Source organism: Hypomesus nipponensis, chromosome 6 (genome assembly GCF_054491055.1).
Source record: "Hypomesus nipponensis isolate SF chromosome 6, ASM5449105v1, whole genome shotgun sequence".
NCBI lineage: Eukaryota > Metazoa > Chordata > Actinopteri > Osmeriformes > Osmeridae > Hypomesus > Hypomesus nipponensis.
Window position 1 is genome coordinate 17,142,486 of NC_140366.1, and position 17,515 is coordinate 17,160,000.

General features: G+C 51.0%; 1 long non-coding RNA gene across 1 annotated transcript in view; it reads left to right on the top strand.

Moving 5' to 3' along the window:
* The window catches only part of LOC146287399 (uncharacterized), a 50,384-nt gene that overhangs the window by 25,651 nt on the left and 7,218 nt on the right, over window positions 1-17,515 (top strand). Inside the window, exon 3 of the long non-coding RNA XR_014758483.1 lies at window positions 8,225-8,298. This is a non-coding gene — a long non-coding RNA (uncharacterized LOC146287399). The remainder of the gene's footprint in view (window positions 1-8,224; window positions 8,299-17,515) is intronic.

Consider the following 17,515-nt stretch of genomic DNA (forward strand, 5'->3'; position numbering starts at 1 on the left):
CACACACACACACTCTCTCTCTCTGTCTCCTGTGTTCCCATCTCCTATCTGTCTGGCGGTTGGTGGTTGAGTGACGGCTCCCCGTTTGTCTGGGTATCCGTGGTTACGCGGGGGGCCGGGGCCTGAGCCTGTGGACTCGGATCTGTCAGCACTCTGAATCCTGAAACCAGAGACGACTGCCCTGGAGCCGCCTCTGCTGCATTCTCCCTCCTCTCCCCTGCCCTCCTCTCCCCTGCCCTGCCCTCCTCTCCTCTCCCCTTCCATCGCTGCCCTTCCCCCTCCATCTCTCCGCCCCTCCCTTTGCCGCCCCTTCCCTCCCACCGCCACAGAACACCTGCTGTCACCTTAGAATCACAATGAACAGTCGACTGTGCCACTGTGCATGGATACCGTGCCACTGTGCATGGATACCGTGCCACTGTGCATGGATACCGTGCTACATTGCACGGTTGGTCGTTACCTTATGATGTTACCCTGTAAATGACCCGGACAATAACACTGAGAGGCTAAGCTAACCACTAGGCAGATAGACGTCAGCTATTCTAACGACAGGCTCCACCGCTACCCTCACCCGTAACTGAGCGTGCTCCAGAGGCCCTGTCTCTGTGAGGCCAGTCTCACCGAGCGTCTCTCCACTGGCGTGTGAGAGATCAGGTGTGCCTCCACCTCGGACGCCCTGCTGGCTCAGCTATGACAGGGACGTGTCTGACAGCTCCGTGTCTGGTTTCCCCTCACACCCCTCCTTGGCACGTTCACCCCCCCTCCGTCTCGCTGCCCTTCTACCTCACCATCCGCTGGCTGATGAGGGAGGGAGGGAGGGCTTAGACTCAGCCCCAGGCTTAGAGGAGTGGTGGGTGTGATCTCGCAACCAACTAATGAGAATATTTAACGTTTGCTGAGTCCACATTGTGCTGCAGCCTTTCATCCCTCCAGGGATTCAGGCGTTTCTGTTTTGGATGTGGACGGAGCCAGTTTGCTGTCCGAAGCACGTGAAGACCTGGGGGTGCTGGGAGACGTCCAGGGTTCTGCAGGTTCAGGAGAAATCCTCAGGGGAGATCCTGATCCTGGAGAGATGTCCAGGGTTCAGCAGGTTCAGGACAGCTCCTGATCCTAGAGAGATGCCAGAGTCAAACACTGAGGCTCCTCTCTCACCCGGGCTTAGGAATCACCCCTTTGGGATGAAACATAACTCACCAAAACCACTGATCCTAATGTACAACTCAACGGCTAGCTCTGCCTTGCAGCAGTATCACACATCCATCCGTCAGAGTGTGGTTAGTATTCGTCATGACACAGAGAGACACCTCAGTAGAGTTGTTGTCTCCTTTCTCTTAAGTCTTTACATGCAGTCTGTTAGGACTGCATGGCGAACCACTTTAGAAAAGCATTTCCTCCATTCATTTTTAAGTATGTGGAGTTTTTCCCCTTCATATAAAAACCAAAGTACACAATTACACGTGTTTGCGGTTCGGGTTAATGCTACGGCTGGGTTTACGTTTATTCTAATTAAAAGCTGTAGCACAACAAAGTGGTTGCACTTTGCTGGGTTCCAACTCCAAACCCTTTTTCTGGCTCAGTGCTTATATACTCTCCCCCAGCCCAAACTGTCGAATTGTCTGTCTCAATCACTGCGTTTCGTTTTTTATCACACACCACAGCTTCTATCACCCTAAACCCTCGGCTAAGCCATACACACCAGAATGCCTGGAAAGTGTTTGCTAATTTAACACTTCACCACATTGTTCATACCACACTTCCTATGGATAGCAAAAAACTGAGAAAAGGCTGTCGGCTTGCTCCTCTTCTTCTCTTCTTTTCCTCTCTTCCTCTCCTCTCCTCTTCGTGCTTCACACGCTTGAAGTCCTTAACGGGCCGTCCGTGTTCTGACTGAGCTGAAACGCTCCTCTACCCACCGACAGGTCAACACTCGCTCTTTCTCTTCTCTTTTCATGTCCTAAGCTCACTGACCTTCACAGGGCCACCACTTCCATTCTCACACACACACACACACACACACACAGAAACGTACACACAAACACACACAGCACCCCGAGAGCAATCAGCACTCGCAAAGGAGGAGCCTGTGCCTTGTGTTGTGATGCATTAAGGCGCTCGGTCGCTCAGTGACCGTGATTTGACCGCGGTCCTCTGAGACGAGACGAGGGGGAGTTAAGGAGGGGTGAGTTTGCATATGTGTTTGTGCGTGTGTGCGTGTGAGCCTGTCTGTCTGTCTGTCTGTCTGGATGAAGGAGGGGTGGGGGGCGATGGGGGTGAAGTTGACGTGCACTGACAGTGAACTGATCCAGTAGCCGTGGAGCGCGTCTCTGTCCTCTTCCTGACCCCAGCGAGGAGCAACCCCATCCTCAGCCCACCCCACAGGCACGCAGGTACATCACTATTTAATGGCCGGCGCTAGGCGGGCCTGCAGGGACTTCTCTTGTGTTTAGGCACTTTCACAGAAGTGGTGGGGTTTATTTATAGCCTAGACAGAGTAGATCTAAGAGACAGTCATGTGCATGGTAGAAGTCACCTCTTTGGCAGAGGGGACGTGATTTCGGGGGTCGGCTCTCCTCTCCCTCGACGATTCCCTCGTGGACGGTCGCGGCTGACACTGAGCATAAAGCAACCACCCCAAGGTGCCTCAGGAAAAACATCAACTTTCCCTGACCCCTCGCTCCTCCATTGTTAATGGGATGTAACAGCAAAAGTAGATCCATTTTTAAAGCGTTCGGCATGACTCACAGCATTTCTATTTAAAAAGAAGTGTTATCCAGTGGTTGAGCTTGTCTTGACTGACGTGACGTACACACGGTTCCCTAATGCAGGCCTCCGTGGTCACTCACACAAACCTGACAAGTCATTGTCTTCCCCTAAGCCACAGTAATTCATCAGCACTTGAGGCAGCTTTGGCTGATTGCATTTTCGACAGAGCAATCTCCGCTGTGTCATCCAGAGTTTGGCTTTCACTACGGGGCGGGACTTTGATTCCAAATGGGAGGGAGGGGCTGTTGGATGATTGCTCGTGCAGAGCCTTTTCTGATTGCACATTTTGAATACGGGTGAGTGTGTGTGGGTGAGTGTGTGTGGGTGTGTGTGTGTGCATCTGTTTGTGTCAGTACGGTGTCTGTCAGCTCTGTGGCTATGAGGGATGGGATGTGAGAGACGTCGTCCTGGGGGGGAAACTAACCGTAATGGAAGAACTTGTCGTCCTCCTCAGCAGTTGCTTCTCCTCTGACACGCTCCTGCCTGGCTGCTGGGGGTTCCACCAGGGGACCGACCACCAGGCTACAAACAAAGGAAATCATGTTGGCTAATGGCCTTGGGCCTCTGTCCAGTCACCACAACACTCACAAACCTCAATACCGCAGTTCGCCATGCTGTTCTAAAATGGTGGCGTGTTGGAACCTAGCGAAACGGCGTCTGGCTCCGAGGAGCTTGTGTAACAGATGACATCACGTCGCTCTGTTCTCTCCCACACTGGGGTGCGAACACGGGCCATGACCACCCCTATACATCCTGTAAACCAGCTACGCCAGCAACAAGCTAGCTCTTCGATGACGTGGGTGGGCGGTATTTATACTACTGAGGAGTGACGTCAAACAGCCTCTTCTCGGTCATACTCAAGCCTAGGGAAAGCTGTTGTTGTAACATAAAGAAGAAAATGTGAGTTTCTTGTAGCCTTGTACTTGGCCATTGTAATACTGTCATCACTCTCTAACATAAATCTCATGTTAATGAACATGAGTTAGTAAATTAAAAGTAAATGAAAACCAGCAGGGTGTCAACATTCGCTTCAATAACCCAAGCCACTGATGACTCACTCACTTCCGGAAGATGCTACTGTAGACGTGAACATTACACCGGCAGCCCTCTGTTGTGTTTTAAATCATCTAGCAGATCTGTTTCCAAAGTGTAGTCATTGTGCCACAAACCCCTTTATTATTACATTTGAGATCCATTAAAAGGGACAATGTAATTTTTCCTACAGTTTGCGCTGTAATCTTTAGCAATGGCACCATTATCCATCATATTTCAGTATCCTTCCTCATGAGATCACTTGAAGACTGGTTGATTACAGACCAGTATTGATTTACGTGGCTGGCTTTGCTGTACGAGGGCTTTGAGATAATCTCCTCTAATTTTCACTTTCGAAGCAAACCCAGGTCCTGCCATTGTTTAATCAAGGCCTTCATTCATTCAGCCCTCAGAACAATGCACAAGGCCAACAGAGCTGAAGTTGTTTCAACAGGGCTGAATTTGTCTGCTGTAGTAGTCAGTGCTTCTCAGCCATGCGTTTCAGAAACCACTGTCCCTCCCCGAATACCAGATGACGAGTCCTCCTACAGACAAAGACAGCACTGTGGATAAACCAGAGGACACCAGGAAACATGTCATCAAAGGGCATCCACTATTACCAGCAGGAATATAGGAATGGATTTGTGTCACATGGTATAAGCATTATTTTCCTAAACTGTACCTCAGGGAAATGTCCCCCCCCCCCCCCCCCCAGACACACACACACACATGCACACACATCCTGATGAGTCTTAGTGGTTCAGACGTAATTGGTTGCATAAACAACAGTAGTTTGGCAGCATTCCTGGATCACCATAAACCACAGGTTCTCCGTGGCTTCCTGTCTCTCCTCCAGCAACAGGATGGAGAGATCGCTGTCCACGTTTTACGAGCGAAAGAGAGCGAAAGAGTCTGGAGTTGTGTGCTGCGGAACCAGAACCGCAGACGCCATGGTGACAGCGTGGTCAAGGCAACAGCAGCTGGTTCCGCTTTCACACGACCGTCAACAGTCTTCTCTAGGACACTGTTAATCCGTCGCTTCGAACTCTAACAGATGGAAAACTGGTCGAGGGGAACCAGTGAAACTGCAGTGGACACACTACCTGGACGCCAAGTCAAAGAGGTTCTGGAGATATTACATATTTACATAAAATTCCTAAAAATTTAAATTCCTAATATACAAATAACATACAACATTCAATACAGTAATCGAAACCTGTAAATACACATAATACACATAATAACCTATAGTAACCTTATAAGCCTATGCTAAGCTAAGACAGGTGATACCAAGGTGTGCCTCCTCAGACTGATCTTGTTAACAGAACAATGTTGGGCTTTGTGCATGGAGGACAGGTGAGAGGTACACAGGAAACAGGCAGGATGGAGATGGATCTCTAGTCATTCACCAGCTCCTCAAAGCCTCCGGGGCTGACCTTTCCAGACGCCACGAGCAGTCACCGTGGCGGATGCCCCGGCCCGGTTGCGAATGAATTACTGAAACCTCAGGAAGGGAGGAATATTAATAGGACTCTTATAGTGAAGATTGAGTCAGTCAGGACCGGTTTACGGTGGGGAGGAAATCGTGCTTCTTGTCAAACGTCTGTTTTGTTTCTTTGTTTCTTGCTCTGATTGAGTACGGCTCGTGGTCAAAACGTTGTTTCAATCGCTACTTCTTTGATAGGAAAGTTTGCGTGGCGCATATTTTAATATTTTAACACATATTTCCATGATCGTGCAGAGATTTTCATACAGACTTACTGAATCAGATTATGAGATAAAGCTCCCAATGTCTTTATGTAAATGAATGTTTTGGTGCCATAGAGTGATTTGAAAGCTGCTGATTGTGTTGAATTGTGCAAACGATGACTAAAGCCCTTTTTATATAATTTACTTTTTTTGAGAACCAAAACGCTGAATCCAAATTAAATATTAATCTCTCCATTCCGTAAAAATTATATGACGATGCTCACTTTCAATGTCCCTTTACTACATGCTAAATCACCTTCATGGCTCTGGGACTAGACAAGAATCTGCTTCCATAAAGGAATTTGCCTCTTTTCAGCTGTTATACCATATAATCTTGCCTTGAACTTTAAACTTGTGTGGAATAATTGTTAAGCCGTACTTTCCCTGGAAAATCTATAATATTGTGAGAGAGAAGGAAAGCAAGAGGGAGAGAGAGAGAAATTCCTGGCATTTCTAGTTATTGGCCAGTATGCTGTCAGGCGGTTTGCTGCTTTGGACTACGGAGGGGGGGGGGGGTGAGCGAACACAGAGGTCTGCTCTCACACACACACACACACACACACACAAAAGCAGCCTCCACTGAGAAGAATAGATATAGGTATATAAAGCGCCAGTACCCTAGTTGTGTTTGCACAAAGTCAGGTAGACTAAAACTCCTCCGGTATATGGAAATATCCATACTGCAAGAGCTGTTCCACAGCTTCACACAGACATCACAAGCCAAGTGTTGAGTCTGGTCGCACAGACTGTGTGGCAGAAAACAAGCCAGGGACCAGGCCTCAGGAACCCTTATCCTGAGGGACTGTGGTAGGACACCGTGCTGTATGTGGGTGTCATGGGACTGGGGCTAGAATATATGACTGAGTGTGGGCTTGTGTGTGTATGACTGAGTGTGTGTTTGTGTGTGTATGACTGAGTGTGTGTTTGTGTGTGTATGTTTTATGAATGTGTGTGTGTGTGCCGCTGGGAGAGCAGTGTGAGGTCAGGTAGAGTGCAGCAGAAACAGTCTGTTAGTGGGCGGGCCCTACTGGTCTGTTAGTGGGCGGGCCGTACTGGTCTGTTAGTGTGCGGGCCGTACTGGTCTGTTAGTGTGTGGGCCTTACTGGTCTGTTAGTGGGCGGGCCGTACTGGTCTGTTAGTGGGCAGGCCGTACTGGTCTGTTAGTGGGCAGGCCGTACTGGTCTGTTAGTGGGCAGGCCGTACTGGTCTGTTAGTGTGCGGGCCGTACTGGTCTGTTAGTGTGCGGGCCGTACTGGTCTGTTAGTGTGTGGGCCGTACTGGTCTGTTAGTGTGTGGGCCGTACTGGTCTGTTAGTGTGTGGGCCTTACTGGTCTGTTAGTGGGCGGGCCCTCCTGCCCAGGACTGCTCTCCTCTTGTCGTCTTGTCAGGCAGCGATTGAGCCACCGACACAGGTGACAGATGGGCAAAGCATGCCTCATACTCTACCTACTGTACTCCCAGTCCTCTGCTCACACACACACACGGTGCACACACACACACACACACGCAAACACTTACACACGCAGCACACAGACACACACACACACGGTGCACACACAATTCCATAGGTAATAGTGAAGACGTGGTTTATAAAAAACATGTGCTGATTGCTGTAATGATGCAGGCTACGTAGCGGAGTGGCACAGACAAACACATTGGCAAGTTGAAAGTGTGCAGTGAAGCCCATCCCCATCTGAGCTGTGTGACTGAGAGTTTTGGGCCATGGTTCTGACAGGCGCAGACCCTGAGAGAGGAAAATGTACTGCAGAAATGAATTTTAAGAGGATTTTCAACGTGTGTTTATCTGTGTCTGCACACAGATGTGTTGTCTTTTGAATGTTTCTGTGTAAGCAAGTGTAGGTAAGTGTGTGTGTGTGTGTGTGCTTGTATGTCTATTGTGTGTGTGTGTGTATGTGTGGTGTGGTTAAATGCTTATTTGTATACCTCATGCATAAGTTTTCTTTTGCACAAGTGCTTTGACTTTCCTTGGCGCCATTTAATGGCCTGATAAAAAAGAGAATTGATTTCCTACTTTCACTCCCAGATATGCTTAGTGTGCCACAAAGACCTTGCTCTGCATTTTTAGTTCTTGTGTGTGTTTGTGTGAGTGTGTGTTTGTGTGAGTGTATGTGTGTGTGTGTTTGTGTGAGTGTGTGTGTGTTTTGACTTTCATAGTCTCTGAAGTTCCCAAGTGACTTGACTGAAAGCGTGTTTGCTCAGTGTGTGTGGAGGAGACTTCAAGCCCAGGTTCTGCGATGGCCCCTTTTCACACAGACCAAGGAGCAATCAGGGCACCAGAAATTAAACACCCCCATTTTATTTCTCATCTGATTAAAAACCAGGGATGTTTTGCAAGCTTTAGTCTGCAGCTGTTATTACTGCTATGACTAATGAACAAGGATACCCAGCTTCTCCTAACTGCACGCTCTGACGATTATTGAAATGCTTCCACAACAGGCCTTTTCTCTCTCAGCCCTCCCCCCTCTCTCTCTTCCTCTCCTTTTGCTCCTTCTGTTGTTATGCTTTCTCTCCTCGTTTTGCTTTCTTTTTTAATATCTTGTTCCCTTCATTCTCCTAATTTGATGTTTGAGGCCGATACTGTGATGTGAATGGAGACTCACGGTCTCCCTCCAAGCATCACACCACTTCAATATCTGTCTTTCTCTGGCTTTCTTTTCAGACGAGATAATGAAGTCAGGCCTGAACCCCTTCATCTGCATTAAAAGAGACTAACAGCCTGGTGATTCTGAGCTTGTGAGTTGGAAACATGACTGACATCTGTGTGGTGTACCTGTTTCTCCTCTGAGCTTTTGTCATCAACCATAATTAAAAAGCTGTCAACATATTGGCCTGTTTGATCAGATCTAGAACAGGGTTTACAGATAAGACATTGGATTAGGGAAGTTTACCACCCAAATCTCAGTTTTAACAGAAGTTAAATCTCCTTCCTGTGGGAACTTCACGCTCGCAGTGTCAATCACAGTGTTTGTTCCTGTTTCCCGTCTCGTACAAAGGTTTTGTCGAACACGGTGACGCGTTGCCGAGGTGGTGTGCGCAGCGCTGCAACTTAGTTTTGTTTACGTTGAGTAACAACCATTAACTCCCCCATCTGTTTTAGCTCAAATTAAAGCAAAGGTGCTTGCTGTTTTTTAGCTGATGTTGTTACTGTTCCTCAGCAAATAAATGACCTATGGCATGCTGTTCCTTTCCGCTTTGGTGGGAAAAAACATCGTGTTAAACCGAGCTCCAAATATCCTTTATGATATATCTCACCCAGGCTCTGACTGTGTGTTTCTGCCAGGGCAGAACACACATCTGGAGGAGACAGAGTGGGAGAGAGAGGGGGGGAGTAGAGATAGACAGAGAGATAGAGAGAGACAGAGAGAGAGAGAGAGACAGAGAGAGAGAGAGAGAGAGAGAGAGAGACAGAGAGAGAGAGAGAGAGAGAGAGAGACAGAGAGAGAGAGAGAGAGAGACAGAGAGAGAGAGAGAGAGAGAGAGAGAGAGACAGAGAGAGAGAGAGAGAGAGAGACAGAGACAGAGACAGAGACAGAGAGAGAGAGGGAGAGTCGGGGAGAGAGGGAGAGGGAGAGAAACGGAGGAGAGCGATGGGAAATTAGACGATGCAAGAATGAGGGAGAGACAGAGACTGAGAGGGAGAGGGAGAGACAGAGAGGGAGAGAGACAGAGAGGGAGACAGAGAAAGAGAGACAGAGAGGTAGAGAGAGAGAGAGTGAGACAGAGAGGGAGAGAGAGGGAGAGAGAGGTATCTGCTCCTCTGTGACGATGACAGATGTGAGCGGTAGCTGTGTTCTCTGGCGTTTCTCTGACTGACTGTTTCCTTTGTGCTGTGCTGTGTCTCCAGGCCCTCTCCTCCTGCTCAGCACTGCCAGGGCTCAGGCTCCCAGTACACACACTGCACACACACACACACACACTCATGCACACACACTGACGCTCATGCACGCATGCACACACACACACACGCGTGTGCACACACAAATGTACCAAGACATAAGCTTGCATACAATCACACATCTCTTTGTTTTGCTCTGGCCTCTCAATCTCCCCCCACCATCACCCCCCCCCCCCCCTCCATCCCCCCACCCCCCCACCATCACCCGACCCCCCTCCATCACCTGCCCCCCGCCTCCATCACCCCCTCCCCTCCATCCCCCCGCCCCCCCCCATCACCCCGGCCCCCACCCATGCCGTATGCATACAGGTGTTACATTAACCTTGCACGCTGACACCCCAGTCCCCGGATATCTCTCGAGCGCCTTCAGCATGATTAGTTCTAAAGTAGACTGCTGTGGCTGCTGAGGGCTCCAGAGATTCTAACCCAGCCCCCCTCCTCCACCTCCCTCCCACCCCACCCCAGCCCCCCGTCCTCCACCTCCCTCCTTCCCACCCCACCCCAGCCCCCCGTCCTCCACCTCCCTCCTTCCCACCCCACCCCAGCCCCCCGTCCTCCACCTCCCTCCTTCCCACCCCACCCCAGCCCCCCGTCCTCCACCTCCCTCCTTCCCACCCCACCCCAGCCCCCCGTCCTCCACCTCCCTCCTTCCCACCCCACCCCACCCCAGCCCCCCCTCCTCCACCTCCCTCCCTCCCTCCCACCCACCCACCCCAGCCCCCCCCCCTCCACCCATCCACCCCAGCCCCCCCTCCACCTCCACCTCCCTCCCATCCACCCCTGCCCCCCACCCCCTCCACTCTCATTGTAATGTAGGTTAAGCTCCATTGTTGAAGGGCACAGAGAACTTGGTCATGCTTTTCACCATGGATAACAGGCCGTGGAGAGGAACGCGGAATGCGGAGCGTGGAGTGACACGTTCTCTCCCGCGTTCCCTCCCTTAATAGAGAGAACCGATGCGGGCGTCCGCTGAGAGAGCGGCGTGGTGTCGCTGTGGTGTCTCGCCCGCCTGGTTTTCCTAATGGTGTCCGCTCTCTCTGGGATTGTCTCCCTGGCACAGCGTGACACGCTCTATAACACTCAGGAGTGTCGAGGGGAGGGTTTTGAGGGGAACGTGGGGGGGGGGGGGGGTTTGGGGGGGGGGGGGGTTGCTGAGAGGGGACATGGGTTGCCAGGTTGTCTGGAAGTGTCAGGAGAGAGTGTAAAAGGTGCAGGACAGCCTGCAGGTACACAACCTTATCAAAGTGAAGGGGCCTGGGGGATGGAACAGATGCCAACTCCTTACCTGTGGAGAGAAGGAGTCTGGAGGAGGCAGGGTGGAGAGGAGGAGGGGGAGGAGGAGGAGGAGGCAGGGTGGAGAGGGGTGGAGAGGAGGAGGGGGAGGAGGTGCGGTGGAGAGGAGGAAGGGGAAGAGGGGTAGGAGGAAGAGGAGGAGGAGGAGGACGAGGAGGGGGAGGAGGAGAAGAGGGAGGAGGAGGAGGGGGAGGAGGCAGGGTGGAGAGGGGTGGAGAGGAGGAGGGAGTGGAGGTGCGGTGGAGAGGAGGAAGGGGAGGAGGGGTATGAGGAGGAGGGAGTAGGAGCAAGGAGGAGGGGGAAGGGTAGAGTGGAGGAGGAGGGGGAAAGAAGGTTAGGGGGGAGGAGAAGCGAGGAGGGGGAAGGGTAGGGGGGAGGAGGAGGGGTAGGGGGACTAACGGGACTGAAGCAGTCATCAGAGAGGATCATACGTGTTCTTTAAGATGGTCGAGGACTTGGTAGATTTCCTACTCTGACAGAATTTTGAAGTCAACGTACACATTTGAGGAACAGCTTGCAATTTCAAAGCTGAGGAAAAACATGTCAAGATAACCCCCCCCCCCCCCCCCACTCCCCTCCCTCCACTATTACCGCGGTGAACTTTACTGGGCAATTAAGCAAATGGGTTCCATAGACAGCTAGTGCTCTGGCCTAGTTGAGGGTATTTAGGGACTGCTTGGGAAAGGGTTTTTCCTCAGGTCTTCCAGTGAAAAATGTTTGCAGGAACGTATAAAAATGCTGATCCTCTGGAGGGGAGTTTGGTGTTGACGTTTTACCGCCATCCCCACTGGCCTGCTCTTTATGTACGCCACTGTAATTTATTGTCCTGTTATCCAGCCCAGGACTCTAAAATACCAAGCTCTCTCCCTCATCACTCCTCTCTCTCTCTCTCTCTCTCTCTCTCTCTCTCTCTCTCTCTCTCTCTCTCTCTCTCTCTCTCTCTCCCTCTCTCTCTCTCTCTCTCTCTCTTTTTCTCTCTCTCTTTAACTCTCTCCCTCTTTCTCTCTCTCTGTCTCTCTATTTCTCTCTCTGTCTTTTACCAATCTTCCCACTGTCTATCTCTTTTTCACAACAGCCCCAAAGCAAAAGATATGACCTCCATATTGTCACAGAAGCATCATGTGAATAGATGATGGTGTGAACCGTATTTCTAGATTCAACCCCCCGGCCCAGGTTTACAGTCGCTCCTGTTTAAGCTCCCAGACATGTGAGCCATCATCCCTAACACGCTGAACACAAACATAGTCAATTTCCCCTATTTACCGCTGACCTGTCCTCCCTCTCCTCCTCCTGAATACATACCTGACCCACCAAGCGTATCAAATTCTACATTTCACAGCTTTTTACCCATACTGCTGAGTGAGGGGAATATTATCTCTGCATTTCTTCCTCTCTGTGGCAGAGAGCTGCTCTCCCAATGCTAGCTCGTCATGCGCGGCCGTGTGGGTAGGCGTCAGAGGTCAAAAGGTGGTTGTAGCCTTCCTGCTTTCAGTGTTCCATTAGCATGGGTTCTGTGTTCCATCTAGAGGGACTGGAACACCAGCCGGGCTGGTGCTCACATTTTCTTTTATTTATGAACACGCAGCAGAGAGAAATCCATTCATCCTTTGTCCTGCCGTAAGTGGCTGAGGCTGAGACAGAAGAGACAGAGAGAGGCTCAGGTATCGGGACACCTACAGTGAGGACTTTGTTTGAGGCAAGGCTGAAGCTGGGAGGATGAGAGGCTGAGGTGAGGTAGAGACTGAAGATGGTTCCGGGTTTTAGGAGCATGGAAAGAAAACCCTTGGGACCAGGCTAGGGGAGGCTGGGGCTGGGGGAGGCTGAGGCTGGGACTGGGGGAGGCTGGGGCTGGGAGAGGCCGGGGTGAGGGCCGGGGGGAGTTTGATTGAGGCCGAGCTGTTTTCTGTTGAATTCCCAACTGTTGCAGTTCCATTTGATTTAAGTGCATCTCCTTGGACTGCAGCCATGGTAATGGAGAACAGCCAGGTTCCTGTAGGTGCTGTTTTTACTGTGTAATATGTTAATGTATGAATCACACATTCAACACACATCTTAATACAGAGCTAGGGAAGGGGGGACTGGTTAAGGGCCCACACACACACACACACACACACACACACAAACACACACACACACACACACATGCACACACTGACAGGTCCAATCCGTTTGTACAGGAACCTTTGATACTTTCAAAAGATGCCGCGGCAATAAGTTGATGGAGTTTAAGCTCATTGATTTGTATTTAATGGAGTTCTCCCCGTCTACAGCTTGATCAGAACGATGCATGGCTAGAGCTCTGTTTGACTGCTTTGTGTTTGTGTGTGTGATTATGGTTAAGAGAGGGAGGCGTGTAGTTACTATGCTGTGTGTGCTCGTGCGCCCGTGTATATGCGGTACGTGCTGTGCATGTGCGTCTGTGCACACGCGTGTCCATCGACAGAGATGACAAGTCAACCGTACTCAAGGCAGTGCATCCAGACAGAGGTCTGGATCACTCAGTACCCTCTCCTGTTCACCTGGTAGACAGAGGTCTGGATCACTCAGTACCCTCTCCTGTTCACCTGGTAGACAGAGGTCTGGATCACTCAGTACCCTCTCCTGTTCACCTGGTAGACAGAGGTCTGGATCACTCAGTACCCTCTCCTGTTCACCTGGTAGACTGAGGTCTGGATCACTCAGTACCCTCTCCTGTTCACCTGGTAGACAGAGGTCTGGATCACTCAGTACCCTCTCCTGTTCACCTGGTAGACAGAGGTCTGGATCACTCAGTACCCTCTCCTGTTCACCTGGTAGACAGAGGTCTGGATCACTCAGTACCCTCTCCTGTTCACCTGGTAGACTGAGGTCTGGATCACTCAGTACCCTCTCCTGTTCACCTGGTAGACTGAGGTCTGGATCACTCAGTACCCTCTCCTGTTCACCTGGTAGACAGAGGTCTGGATCACTCAGTACCCTCTCCTGTTCACCTGGTAGACAGAGGTCTGGATCACTCAGTACCCTCTCCTGTTCACCTGGTAGACAGAGGTCTGGATCACTCAGTACCCTCTCCTGTTCACCCGGCACTGCGCACCAGACTCCACGGCACTCGCTAATGGAACACGCGTCCTTTCACTCATTCGTTTACCGCCATAATTGCACCGACCAACGTGGACCCAAAGCAGAGGAGACCCTTATCACTTATTTAACAAGGCTTTAAACAGTCAAGTCAATTGAGAAGCTGTTCTCATTTCCAGTAAAGCCAGAGAGTGTCCAGGGAGCAGAATGCTGCGGCACTGTCAGGGGGCGAGGCAGTGGGAGACGGAGTGTCAGAGAAGCGGGCCTGGCTTCTGTTTGGATCCAGCCTGGATGTGGGAAGGAAAAGGTTTTTTTCCACAGTCGGGCAGATGAATTCAGTAGCAGCCTGTGGAGTCCGACATGGACGTTAGCTGACCTCTGGCCAGACCGGGGGAAGGTCGGTCAGATCAGTCATAGTTTAATCTGCCATCTGATTGTCTGAAGACACGTTGACTGATTCTGATGTTCGCTGGAGAAAAAGTTCCCTGGCCTTCAATATGTCCTAAATCGATGTGGTTAGGAGTGGCGAGGGAGGGTTTTTACCCCCGTAATGAGATTTCTGGCCCCTTTCGTATTTTGGCGGATGGCTGTTTTGAGAAGGGCAGGTTTTGAGACATTGAGTGCACATGAGAGTGGACACATGATAGGAGCAAGTAGAGAGAGCTGGCCGAGCATATTGTTGGTGTGTGTGTGTGTGTGTGTGTTACAGACCAGGCCAATCTCATCAGGATCCCCTCCTCCAGCAGCGAACAGACCGCTGTCAAGGTCTATACATCACAGGTTACAGCTTACACACACACACACACACACACACACACACACACACACACACACACACACACACACACACACACACACACACACACATACACACATACACACATACAAACACTATATGTACTGTGTATAATTCACTCAGTAACTCTTTCTCCACCTCCTTTTCCCTCCCTCCCTCCCTCCCTCCCTCCCTCCCTCCCTCCCTCCCTCCCTCCCTCCCTCCCTCCCTCCCTCCCTCCCTCCCTCCCTCCCTCCCTCCCTCCCTCCCTCCCTCCCTCCCTCCCTCCCTCCCTGCCCTCCCTCCCTCTCTCTTTTGGCCTCCTCTTCTTTCCCTCTTTATATTGCTTTGCTGTGTATCATCTTGTGTCACTCTAGCACCACATTAAAAAGAGCGATGGGGGCTGCTAACTGTTATTGCTACTGAAGTGATTTACCCTTTCCAGAGCCACATTTCCACCATATTGATTAAAAGACGAGTGTTCTTCGTCCTCTTTTTCTCTCTTGCTGGTCTTTCTCATTTTCCACTGCTGTCAATGCACACTTGCTGTCTCACCCATCTTCCCTTCTTATCTCTTCTCACTCTCTCTCTCTCACACACACACACTGACAGGCTCTCTCTATCTTTTCATTTCTCCCCCCTCCCTGTCTGTCTGTCTGTCTGTCTGTCTAAGACTGGTATGGAAGATATCCTGGGAGCACAGCTGGGACCTCAGGACCTGGAGGAGGCCTGGAAGAGAGAGAGGGAGGAAAGGGAAGGGAAGGAGAAGGAGAGAGAGAGGGAAGGAGGGAGAGAGAGAGAGGGGAAGGAGGAGAGAGGGAGAGAGGGAGAGAGAGAGAGAGAGGGAGAGAGGGAGAGAGAGAGAGAGAGAGAGAGAGAGAGGGAGGGGAGGGGAGGGAGGGGAGGGAGGGAGGGAGGGAGGGAGGGAGGGAGGGAGGGAGGGAGGGAGGGAGGGAGGGAAGATGAGAGATGTATAGAGAGAAAAACACATTTAAATATGTGGAGGGGTATGAACAGCTGGCTCTGGATTTACTTGAAATACCACATAAGCAGCCACACACTCTCACACTTACACACACATACAGACACACCCACACAAACTATATATAGGTCTGTCTACAGATAGCTGATATTAATCACACACAACGTGCTATGGATTCTTAACAGACCTCCAGCAGGCTAACTCTAGATGTTAGCAAAGATATACCTTGAGCCTGCAAGACGACTGCGTTAAACACACACACACACTACTTCCATAGCCCTTTCTCTCTTGCTATGACAGCACATGCTAGCAGTCGAGGGCTTTCATACATCTCAGAGAACAGGCCTTTTTGTCATCCTCTCTCATCCCTTTTTACATTTCAATGGCCTCTCCATTCTCTGGTCTCCAAGCCACTGAGATCTCCCAGGCAATTAATCTGTGCTTTCTCTTTGCTGGGTCTGGCTGGGAAACTGAATAACAGAGCTCAAAGGCTGTTGTCTTCATAGAGATATGAGATGGACAGTGACAGACAATGCCTTTCAGAGGCTCCAGGGGGAAGGAGGGAGGAAGGACCCTCCTTCTCTCCTCTCCCCTCTCCTCTCCCCCCTCCTCTCCTCTCCCCCCTCCTCTCTTATCCCCCCCCCCCCCTCTTCTCGGCTGAGGAGAAAGAGAAGTCTGATCCATGCTCTGTTTGACTTTCTCCCTCCTGACTGGGGAAGTTTGATGACAAGGTTGGGGCTTGCTTGGCAAGAAGGATGGCTGATCCATATGATCTAGATAAGTTCATCTTCAGCCCAGAGTCTGTGTCAGCGGTCATCTCTAATACACAAGCCCTAGCAGATGGTCTGTCTAATCAGGGAGAGAGCCCTGCAGTCTGAGAGTGTGTGTGTGCGCGCGCGTGTGTGTGTGTGCGCGTGTGTGTGTCTGTGCGGCGAGTGAGGAGGGCAATGAAAAGATTGGGCAGATTTGTCCGGTGAAGCGTGGCAGATTGGAGCACCTCTCGTTCACCTGGATGTTCTGTGTTGTGTATCACCTACCAGCGCCTGGGATTTGATGGTGCTTCATCAGATAATAATGTATTTAGTTGGACAGGGTCCTTGTTAAGCCATGAGGGATGGAGCTAAATGGAGTTCTTTTGTTGCAGCGAGGTCAGGGCATTATCCTGCTTTGGGCATCACCATGGTAACATGGCCTCACAAACCCACACATGCACACAGAGGGCATATCCACAGCAATACAGATGATCTCATGCACCACCCTGACAGCTCGTGGAATCCTTTGCCTGAGTGTGCAAACACTTACCAGGGCATTGTTCAGCTGAAAGGCCTGCCTGCCTGGTCCATCTTCCCTCCCTCCCTCCCTCCCTCCCTCCCTCCCTCCCTCCCTCCCTCCCTCCCTCCCTCCCTCCCTCCCTCTCTCTCTCTCTCTCTCTCTCTCTCTCTCTCTCTGTCTCTCTCTCTCTCTCTCTCTCTCCCTCTCTCCCTCTCTTTCTCCCTCCCTCTCTCTCTCTCCCTCTCTCTCTCACTCTCTCTCTCTCTCTCTCTCTCTCTCTCTCTCTCTCTCACCCTCTCTCCCTCTCTTTCTCCCTCCCTCTCTCTCTCCCTCTCTCTCTCTCTCTCTCTCTCTCTCTCTCTCTCTCTCTCTCTCTCTCTCTCTCTCTCTCTCTCTCTCTCTCCCCCTCCCTCCTGTCTGCTCCAGCCCTGTGGCAGAGAGAGATGGCGTTTTCCTCTCACCTCCCCGGGTGTCTCCATGTGGATGATGATGTCACTGTCCTTCTAGCTGCTGTGTGTCCTGCTCACTCTGTCCCGTCTCATTTCTGCTTTCCCTCTCTCATTCACAGAATACATTACTACACACACACACACACACACACACATGTTGGGCTGAATCAGGTGAAACAGGTGCACTGTACTGTTCAGCCTAAATGTTGCCACAGCTGCCAGCACAA